General features: G+C 46.4%; 1 long non-coding RNA gene across 1 annotated transcript; it reads right to left on the bottom strand.

Annotated features, from left to right (window-relative positions):
- Nucleotides 1–1,269: 1,269 nt before the first annotated feature.
- On the bottom strand, nucleotides 1,270–9,451 carry LOC125162522 (uncharacterized). The gene is made up of 3 exons (XR_007151070.1): nucleotides 9,314–9,451; nucleotides 3,268–3,500; nucleotides 1,270–1,468 (listed from the first exon to the last, which is right to left on the bottom strand). It is a non-coding gene; the product is annotated as an uncharacterized LOC125162522 (long non-coding RNA).
- Between the last annotated feature and the right edge of the window lie 976 nt (nucleotides 9,452–10,427).

The following is a 10,427-nucleotide window of genomic DNA, read 5'->3' as shown; positions in this document are numbered from 1 at the left end:
AAGTTCACTTGTGCTGCAGGGAGCTCTTTGCAATGGCTGTCAGTCTGGACACAGGGTGCATTTACACTTTACACTTTCTTTTGTCTCAAGACATAAAATCAGCAAAATTCCTTCCGCAGCCAATGCCCCATTTTTTTTGTGGGCTCCATGCAGAATCTCTAGCTGTTTCTCTGTGACTTGGACCACACTCCACGCAGCTCACTCCAGCCTGGACCCTGCCCCAAATGCACCAGGTCTGTCCCACCTGCCATGAATTCCCACCGCTGCACAGCCCGATCATAGCATAAGGGGCTTTGCTCTAGGAAACAGGTGGCCTTTAGCTCTGAGCACTCATTTGTCGAGTGCCTTTGGACAAGTTAGTCTCTGAATCTCAAATTCATCAAAAAATAGGGTGAATCCAATCTGGCCTGACACAGGCTTACAGGAGGGAAGTAGGGTGCATGAACGTGCACCGAACAGGGTACAATGACATACAAACGTCAGAAGCGGTGACAGTGATGTGTACCTTTACATGCCAAAGGCAATGTGTCTCCTCCTCTCGAGGCCCAGAGAACATAAGTGCCTAAGAAACAAGCAGCGTGTACGCTCCCAGGGGAGAGATGTGTGCACGGAGGACGTGATAAATAATACCGCCGGCTCAAAATAAACAGCGGTGTCACAAAACATTGCTTCCAGCCCCCTGGTGTTTGGGCTGCTCCCTCTCTCTGTTCCGCCTCCCTGCTCTTTCTCTCTCTTCCTACAGCACCGATCACCATGGTATCTAGGTACTCAAATAAACACATTAAGTTTAAAACAGAGCCATATGTGGGAAGACACACTTCCCTTCTGAAGCCTTATCTCCCAAAGCTGAGCTTGGAAGGGAAGCGACAGGTGAAACTATCTCCCTGGATGATGGAATCTTGAGAAGAAGAGAAGTAAATGCCAACCATCTATCAAATGTCCACAGCGGGTAACACCTTATTAGCTTCCTGGAGATTTAGAGTAATGAGTCCTTGTCCCTTGCCCTCAAGGACTCACAGACTCTAAGGCAATAGCAGACTCTCCAGATATACAACCAGAGCAGGGAGGTTAGATTACACCAGGGTCTGTCCCTGCCAGAGGCGGATACACACACAGATGACAGTTCGTCTCCGGAAAAACACCAGCTCAACCCTGAAGCGAGCTGTGCCTCATCTCACACTGTACCAGGGGCATCCCGAATGAGAGATGAAAACCGTCACTATGGAGATGTGTGAAAGGGAGGAGGGGGTGGGAGGGGAGACCTGCGGAATGGAGTGGGTGGAGCAAAACTGGGAAAGCTGATTCCAAACCAAGAGAGGATTCTTTTATCTTACCATGGGAAGCCAGCCCTCTTCGAGGCAGAACTTGTAAGAGTCTCAACTCACGTCCAAAGAGGAGTCAGATCCTTGGTTCTGGCTCCCATTCTGCCACGATGTCCCCAGGTGATCTAAAGTGTTTACTTCATCGCCTGTGATAAATGTGGAGGTACAGACCTTCAGAGCTGGAGGAAACTCTAACACCTGGCCCATGGTTTATGAACCACAAGTCAGGATAGAACATCCTCATTCGATTTCCAAGGGCAAGATGTCTTCAAGAGGGTGTGGAGTGAATGTGGACATATTGGAGTTTCTGGGGACATGTCACTGTGTATCATCACAGGTGAATATTGAAAATAAGGCTGCTCCGGAAAGCCTGTGACAAGGGATGGTGGGAATGGGCAACTTTGCAGCCAGGATGTTCCTTCCCAGAGCACCTCCACGTGGTCAGCAGCACCTGCTTGAATATCTCCGTGATGGGGGGGGGGGGGGGGGGGGGCGGGATAGTTTGAATACTGAGGCCAAAATCTGCTTCCTACTAACTTGCTCCTTGATCCCAATTTTGCCCTCTTATCCTCCACAGAATAAATACCTTCTCTTCCATATTCTAAATATTTAAACAGAGATTGGTCCTTGCAGATCATCTTTATTCTAAACCAAACATCCTTAGTTCCTCCAATCCTCTCTTGGTTCCCAGGCCTGTCTCTATGATGCTCCCCCTCCCCCAACCCCATTAGCTATAATGCCTACAATGCATCCTTTCAGAGATGGTTTGACCAGAGTCATAGCACACTTTAGCCACAAGGGGAAGCTCAAGGCTCCTTTAATCTGCCTAGAAGAGAAGGAAGCTACTACTTGGAAAAGGGTACGGAATCAAGCAAACATTCTTCTGGCTTCTTCCACTCTCCTTGTTAGCATCTCTATCTCCTGCAAGCACACGCCTCTGGTCTTGTCGAAAGGACCAGGGTTTGCCTCCTGTGTGGGAAGGGAAGGTGCCTTTGCTAACAGGATCCAGGGGAAGCCAGGCAAAGCAGATACAGAATGGTTCGCCTACAGGTATACTCCAGGCCCAGAAGGGCTGCGGTCCCTCTAGCCGGGCCTTCTCATCAACCAAGGAAAAAGGCCAGATAAAGGGGCCTAGAGAGGCTTCTCACCGGCCTTGGGCCTAGATCTAGTCCCAGGGGAAAGGAGTGCTTGAGGCTTGCCCAGCCATGAGGGCTGGCTGAGATCTAGCCATCTCTATCTCCTTCCAACAGAGTAACAGCCAACAGTCAACAAGGAGTTAAGTGCACTCCAGCAGGATGCCTACAGCCCACAGCCTGGTGCTGCTTACTAATGTAAGCCAACATTGCATTTGCCTTTTGAACCACTTTCTCTATTGGCTCCTCTTGAACTCATGGGCTATGAGGAACAACTTTTTCCTAAAAAAAAAAAGCTAACCCTACATCCTTCAAAGTTTGGTATCAGGAAGAGAAGTCCAAGAGGAAGGATGACTAAGGAACCCCTACTCTACCATTAATCTGTAGGTTCTCTCACTTCTGTCACCATGTCAACACTGCACTGGTACCCAGGGGTCACAGCCTTCCATTACAGTCGGAGTCTAAGTGTGGACATCACCCCCCTTCCCTCATCGATTGCTTTTCCCTTGGCTCTGCTGGTACAGGAGCTGCCAGCATAGGAAATGGCTCCCACACAGCTCATGTCCTGTGCCCTGCATACTGAAGGGATCTGGCAAAGAGCTCCCGTCAGGAAGTGCTCAGCCCCGGAACAGCACGGACTGCAGGAAAGAGAGCACATGCCATAGAGAACTGCCTTCAGGTTCAAGTGGCCAAGGAAGTCCTGCAGATCCACCTTGGGCAGGTAGTGGGTTACACGGTCCTCCCTGAGGTTCTTGGCGGAGAGAGGGACAGTCGGGGCCTGGGTCCCTGCGGGAATGGGGGCTGCACCTTACCGAGCACTGTGTCCTCTGCCGGGCCCTCAAGTACTCTTCTGGCTCTAGAGCTGAGCCATCTTCCTCCAGCTCCAGGAGGAAGGGCTTGTCTGCAGGCCTCAGGGTGTCTCAGAACTTGTGCCCGGGGTCCTCAAGGCCGTGGCCAGATGCCCTTCCATGCCTTCTGGACAGGACTGTTTACTCTGCCTTGGCTCCCCAGGGCCAGCATTTTGTTCTTCACAAACCTAAGGTGACTGTTGGGAGGAAAAAACAGTCTGTGACACCATTCCAACTTTAATGCCCTTTCTGGTAAGAGGCAAGGATACACAGAAATATACTTATGTCTGTGTACATAAATACATGAATTTTAAGTACTTGGAAATGTTAAAAAGAACTCTTAGGCAAAAGCACCCTGTTCTCAACTTAATTCCCACTTTCTCGAAGGTGGGACAGGTTCTAGCCCTGGCTGGGGCTGCGAAGGCAGGCCCCTGGAGGGAATCCTGAGTCTCCCCTGGCCCGGACAGCTCGCCCTCCCACCGCCCGACAAGACGCATCAGGCAGGGGTCCATCTGCCCTGGGCTTGTCACGCAAGGACTCGGACACACCTCTGCTTCGTCCCCACCGGAGGGCAGGAGGGGGCCCTATGCGCTGCAGTGCCAGGTCCGCCCGCTCGGGGCCTCGCACCCCACCCCATAGGCTCCCAGCGCCCTGGAGAAGCCTGTTGAGGGGCTTCTGGTCACCAGGTGGCGCACTCGGCTGCCAGCGCGCCGCTCCTTTGTTGCAGGTGGTTCAGGGAACCTAGGACTAAGGACGTCTCTGAGCCAAGTCGCCCGACCTCACTCCTGGCTCACACCAGCTCTGTGCCTGGAGCCAAGGGGGACAGGCAGTTCCAGCAGAATTCCTGAACAGTCTTATATTAAAAAAAAAAAAAAAAAATCTTCCCACCCTATCTACCACTCACATCAATTTAAAAATAAAAAATAGCATCTCCTGTCAAAATAACACCAGCATTCTTCACAGAGCTAGAACAAACAATCCTAAAATTTGTGTGGAACCAAAAAGACCCCAAAGAGCCAAAGCAATCTTGAAAAAGAAAACCAAAGCTGGAGGCCTCACAATCCCAGACTTCAAGCTATACCACAAAGCTGTAATCATCAAGACAGTATGGTACTGACACAAGAACAGACACTCAGATCAATGGAACAGAATACAGAACCCAGAAATGGACCCACAAATATATGGCCAACTAATCTTTGACAAAGCAGGAAAGAATATCCAATGGAATAAAGACAGCCTCTTCAGCAAGTGATGCTGGGAAAACTGGACAGTGACATGCAGAAGAATGAACCTGGACCACTTTCTTACACCATACACAAAAATAAACTCAAAATGGATGAAAGACCTCAATGTAAGACAGGAAGCCATCAAAATCCTCGAGGAGAAAGCAGGCAAAAACCTCTTTGATCTTGCCTGCAGCAACATCTTACTCAACACATCTCCGGAGGCAAGGGAAACAAAAGCAAAAATGAACTACTGGGGCCTCATCAAATTAAAAAGCTTCTGCACAGCGAAGGAAACAATCAGCAAAACTAAAAGGCAACCAACAGAAAGGGAGAAGATATTTGCAAACAACATATCAGATAAAGGGTTAGTATCCAAAATCTACAAAGAACTTATCAAACTCAACACCCAAAAAAACAAATAATCCAATGAAGAAATGGGCAAAAGACAAGGAATAGACACTTCTCCAAAGAAGACATCCAGATGGCCAACCGACACATGAAAAAATGCTCAACATCACTCATCATCAGGGAAATACAAATCAAAACCACAATGAGATACCACCTCACACCTGTCAGAATGGCTAACATTAACAACAACAGATGTTGGCGAGGATGTGGGGAAAGAGGATCTCTTTTGCACTGCTGGTGGGAATGCAAACTGGTGCAGCCACTCCGGAAAACAGTATGGAGGTTCCTCAAAAAACTAAAAAATAGAGCTACCCTACGGCCCAGCAATTGCACTACTAGGCATTTATCCACGGGATACAGGTGTACTGTTTTGAAGGGACACATGCACCCCAAAGTTTATAGCAGCACTATCGACAATAGCCAAAGTATGGAAAGAGCCCAAATGTCCATCAACGGATGAATGGATAAAGATGTGGTATATATATTGAATGGAGTATTACTCGGCAATCAAAAAGAAGGAAATCTTGCCATTTGCAACTACATGGATGGAACTGGAGGGTATTATGCTAAGTGAAATTAGAGAAAGACAAAAATCATATGACTTCACTCATATGAGGACTTTAAGAGACAAAACAGATGAACCTAAGGGAAGAGAAACAAAAATAATATAAAAACAGGGAGGGGGACAAAACAGAAGAGACTCATAAATATGGAGAACAAACTGAGGGTTACGGGAGGGGTTGTGGGAGGGGGGTGGGCTAAATGGGTAAGAGGCATTAAGGAATCGACTCCTGAAATCATTGCTGCACTGTATGCTAACTTGGATGTAAATCAAAAAATAAATAAATTATAATTTATCACAATTTATAAGATTTATACATCCAAAAATAAAAATAAAAATAAACTGTGGTAAGGAAAGTTGTTGATAACAATGTGATAGTACAGAATAGCATGGATACTAACAGCAATAGTGGGCTGTGTTTAAGAAGGAGCATGGGTTCCAGAATCAAAATGGGTTGGAATCCTACTTATTGACCTTGTGAACTAATCTCCATATCCCACTGCCTCATCTGCAAATGCAGGTAATTTACATAGAACTCACACATGGAGTTGTTAACAGGAATTGCATTAATTGATACACTATGTATGTATGTGTGGGTACTTAATATATGTACATATTAAATAATATATGTACATAAAAAAGTATATGTGTATATCTATAAATTATATTATTTTATATGTACATAATATATATGAAGTTATAGGTATATATGTAATATTATACAAATGCCTAACATAACACCAAAAATGTAATGTTAGCTATATTGTATATTTCAGTATGCAACATCTATGAATTATTAATTTTTAAAAACATCTTTCATTCAAACAAGAAAGCCACACCTTTGGGGCTTTTTTTTTCTTTTTTTTTAAAATATTTATTTTTGAGATGATCGGATTTTGAGACATTTATTTTGAGATGATCGGAAGTGTGCTCTGTGCTGACAGGCTGATGTGGGGCTCGAACTCACAAACCAGGGAGATCATGACCTGAGTTGTAGTCAGATGCTCAACCAACTAAGCCACCCAGGTGCCCCCAGGGCTTTTTTTTTTTCCTTAAGTTTTATTTACTTATTTTTGAGAGAGACAGAGAGAGAGCATGAGCAGGGGAAGGGCAGAGGGGCGGGGACAGAGGATCTGAAGCAGGCTCCATGCTGACAGCAGAGAGTCATTTCAGACTCACCAACTGTGAGATAATGACCTGAGCCAAAGTAGAATGCTTGCTTAACCGATTGAGCCACCCAGGCGCCCTTTGTTAGCTTTTCATATGGAGATTTTCAATTGTTTATAAAACTAGAGAAAATAATATAATGAACCCCCATGGCCCTATCACCTAGTTTCAATAATTATCAACACATGGCCAATTCTGTTCATTCTGTACCCCATGTCCCCTCCCGCAGTCAGCTGGGTTATTCTAAAGCAAACCCCAGATCTCCTATTATTTCATTCCTACACACTTGACTATCACACGGTATTTCTTAAAGTTCAATATTTATTTAATATTGCCTCCATGCATCATCTGTTGTATTCATCAGTCTGCGATTTCCCCTGACACTGAGTGTCTCTTCCACACCAGCATTTGCCACAGAAATTCTAACTGAATACTGAGTCAGTATTCAGTATTGCTCCAATGTATTGGAGCAATGTATTACTCCAATGAAAACTTTGGAGCAACAGGTTTGGGTTTTTGTTGTTGTTGTTGTTGTTGTTTGGCTAAAAAGTATTTCACTTCTCAAAAAAGATGTGCTCTCTCCAAGGAAGGAACATTTCCTTCAGCCGCTGGCTCCCGCCTGGTGAGAATCCAGGGGCTGCTTGTTTATCCATGGAAACCCAGCACAGGCTGAATTCTCACAGTCAGGGAAGGAGATGTCTCCTAATTACACAGTCAGATTTCTGGCACGCAGAGCAGGATATGGTCCATTTCAAGAAGGAAACCACCACTTCTCCAGACACTTGAAGGTTTTAGGATATACACCCAATACTTCAGGGATTAAACCATTGTCTGCCTAGAGTGTTTCTTATACAGTACCAATGTCACTTTCACACTGAAAATGGACCGAATTTTTTTTTCTTCAAAGCACTTTGTAACTATGTTAACATTTTCAACCATCGATTTAAGACACACTGGTAATACATCTGCCTAAAACTCCTTACACTGAGAGCCCTTTGAGACAGAAGAAAGGAGGGCAAATAATAAGGTCCTCATTCAACTGTATCTTTTTGAAACTCAGCCCCACTGTCACTACACACTAATTGACTGACAGACAACGCTGATGTGATAAGAGGCAGGATCACGCTGCGCTTTGGGACGGTTTTGAGTTTCTCTGGAAAGGGTTATCTTATTTTCCAGTATACTTAATAACAGTAGCCAACGTCAGGGTGTCTCAGACTTTGTGAGTAGTGTCGATATTACTGTTAATAAGGGGGTCTCACAAAAAAAGGCTATTTAATCCTCACGAACCTATGCGGTTGGGAATATACCCATTCTATAAAGGAGGACACTACAACTAAAGTGTGAGGGAATCCAGGAACACACACACACATATGCACACCCACACACATACAGTATCCCAGTTTGTAGTTTCAGAAGCTGAGTGGATTCGCTCACTGAATCGACACTGGTATACAAATCGTGGTGCTCTTCTCTTGTTATATTTATAAAGTCGGCATCTGTCTTCCACTTATTCTCAAAACAGGAAAAAATGTAACCATATCATATCAAGCAGAGAGAGTGTCTAGGCCTAGGTATATATACTTCCCAATTTCCTCCATTCTCTTTCAGTCAGCACTATCACACCTTTTCCTGGACATTATTCTCCAGTATCTGGGTTGGGATTCCAAGAGCCCCATAGGATAGGTCTCCAATTCCTAGGGCCTCTGCACCTTGAGAATGAGACTCCTGAGGGATGAATAGAGCTGAGCAGCAGCTTACTCTCCCCTGAATCCTGCCTTCTGTCAATTGTGCAAGCCAGAGGCATAAAGGTCCCGGACCATAGAGTCTTGTAGGGTCCAGGAACCTCACACACCTCCAGGAGAGGGGCAAGGAGGTGACTGTTATATCTATGGCTGTTGGCAGATGCGCTGAGGCCGAGATCAAGAATTCATCAGAATCCTTTTCTTCTTTTAAAATCTTGATCCTTCTGGTAAAATGTAATCTTCCCCTTCTCCACGTTACCATGATGGCGTTGGTGCATTTCCTATGCCCTTGTGCTCCACTGGTTTACTCGTTAGCCTCCTCACTCCATGACAGACTCTGTGAAGGAGGAGATGGGCCCGCTCATCTGCAGCTTCCTCAGGGCCCAACCTTAGAGAAAGTAGGAGCCCGACAAATGTTGATTGACTTTATGATTCAAATCACTGGGGCAACTTGCTATGACCTTGACTTGGCTCTCACACCATCTGCAGCTAACTTACAGTCACAAATCGCCTGGGGTTTTGTTCGTTTGCTTACTTAACACAAACATGCCAGGTGCCAAAGTTCCTTGCTACGTGAGGAACGGAGCAGCTTGAAGTCTCCCTGGGGTACTATTAACTATAAAATTTAAGAACGACTAGAGGTGGAGCTGGCCAGGAAAGAGTGGTTGCAAGATGTAGCTCTTGCCGTCAGTCATCCGTTTTCTCCTCCTGGGAGTCATCTGCTGTTGGGCTAAAGTGGAGTGGTCTGCCTTGCTCGCTCAACAAGTCATACGTGAGACAAGGCCCAAGCTGACCTTCAGCACACAGCATCATCCTCCAGATTTGAAGCAAACTCTCTCTGCCTCACTGCAAAGCCATGGCAACAATCCACAACTGGAAGATGTTATGGCCCCTGGACTTACTTGTTAGAAATGGGCATCTCTTGGGACGCCTGGGTGGCTCTGTAGGTTGGGCATCCGGCTTCGGCTCAGGGCACGATCTCACAGTTCGTGGGGTCGGGCCCCGCGTCGGGCTCTGTGCTGACAGCTCGGAGTCAGGAGCCTGCTTCAGATTCTGCATCTCTGTCTCTCTGCTCTTCTCCCTTATGTGCTCTCTCTCTTCGTCTTAAAAATGAATAAATGTTCTAATTAATTAATTAATTAATTTTAAAAAAAGAAGAAATGAGCATCTCTTTGCTGACCGCTGCACCCTGAAGGAATCCGTTCCTCTTGCTGCCTCAAGCATCTCAGAGTTTGGCTGCCTTTCGAGAAGTGTTGCTAAAGTTAACACTTCTTCCTTCTATCCTATCCCACTACGACTTGTCGTAAGACACACTGCGTGGCATGCCTCCATCATTCCTTCTTTGCCCATGTCCACGCGGGACAGTTGTGTTGCTTGTGAGAACCTGGTGCGATCCCTGCAGTGGTCTGCAAGTGCCTGTGAGCTGGGGTGTCCCGGCATCCCCAGGGTCTGCCTGCACCCTCCCCACTCAGGTCGTCTCCCACACCACCATCAGCTCTATCTTCCTAGAATTCCTACTCTCCTGGGGCCGCTCCTCTTCCAGGAATCTACAGTGGCTGTCCATCGCTTAATGGGGAGGGGAAAAAATGGCATATGTGGTGAGTCCCCGCTGCCCTACGTACCAGGGATTTCCATGCTCTATTTAAGCCTGTGAGGTAAGTGATAATCTCTCCGTTCCTAAGATGCAGGCTCTGTAGCTCAGAAAGGTTAAGAAGCTTGCTCCAGGCCATGCACCTTGTAGGTCACACATCAGCCAGGACCGATCCTGAAGTCCACACCCTCAACACCAGTTGCCCATGAGGGTAGAATACAGATTGGTAAAGCACCCCGGAATTCAAACATTCCTTCATCTGTCCCCACCTAACCGACACATCCTCACCTTCTAGTACTCTCCAGAGACATCTCGGCCACAGTCAGATGGTTCTCTGAAAGGCGCTCACAAACCTGGCTCGTTCAGGCAATGAATAAACACAGAAGGTGCAATGGTGTAATTGACCTCTCACAACTGGGAAAATA

Source organism: Prionailurus viverrinus, chromosome A3 (assembly GCF_022837055.1).
Source record: "Prionailurus viverrinus isolate Anna chromosome A3, UM_Priviv_1.0, whole genome shotgun sequence".
Classification (NCBI taxonomy): Eukaryota; Metazoa; Chordata; class Mammalia; order Carnivora; family Felidae; genus Prionailurus; species Prionailurus viverrinus.
The sequence above is the reverse complement of the archived record's forward strand: the minus strand, read 5'-3'. Positions and strand labels throughout refer to the sequence as shown.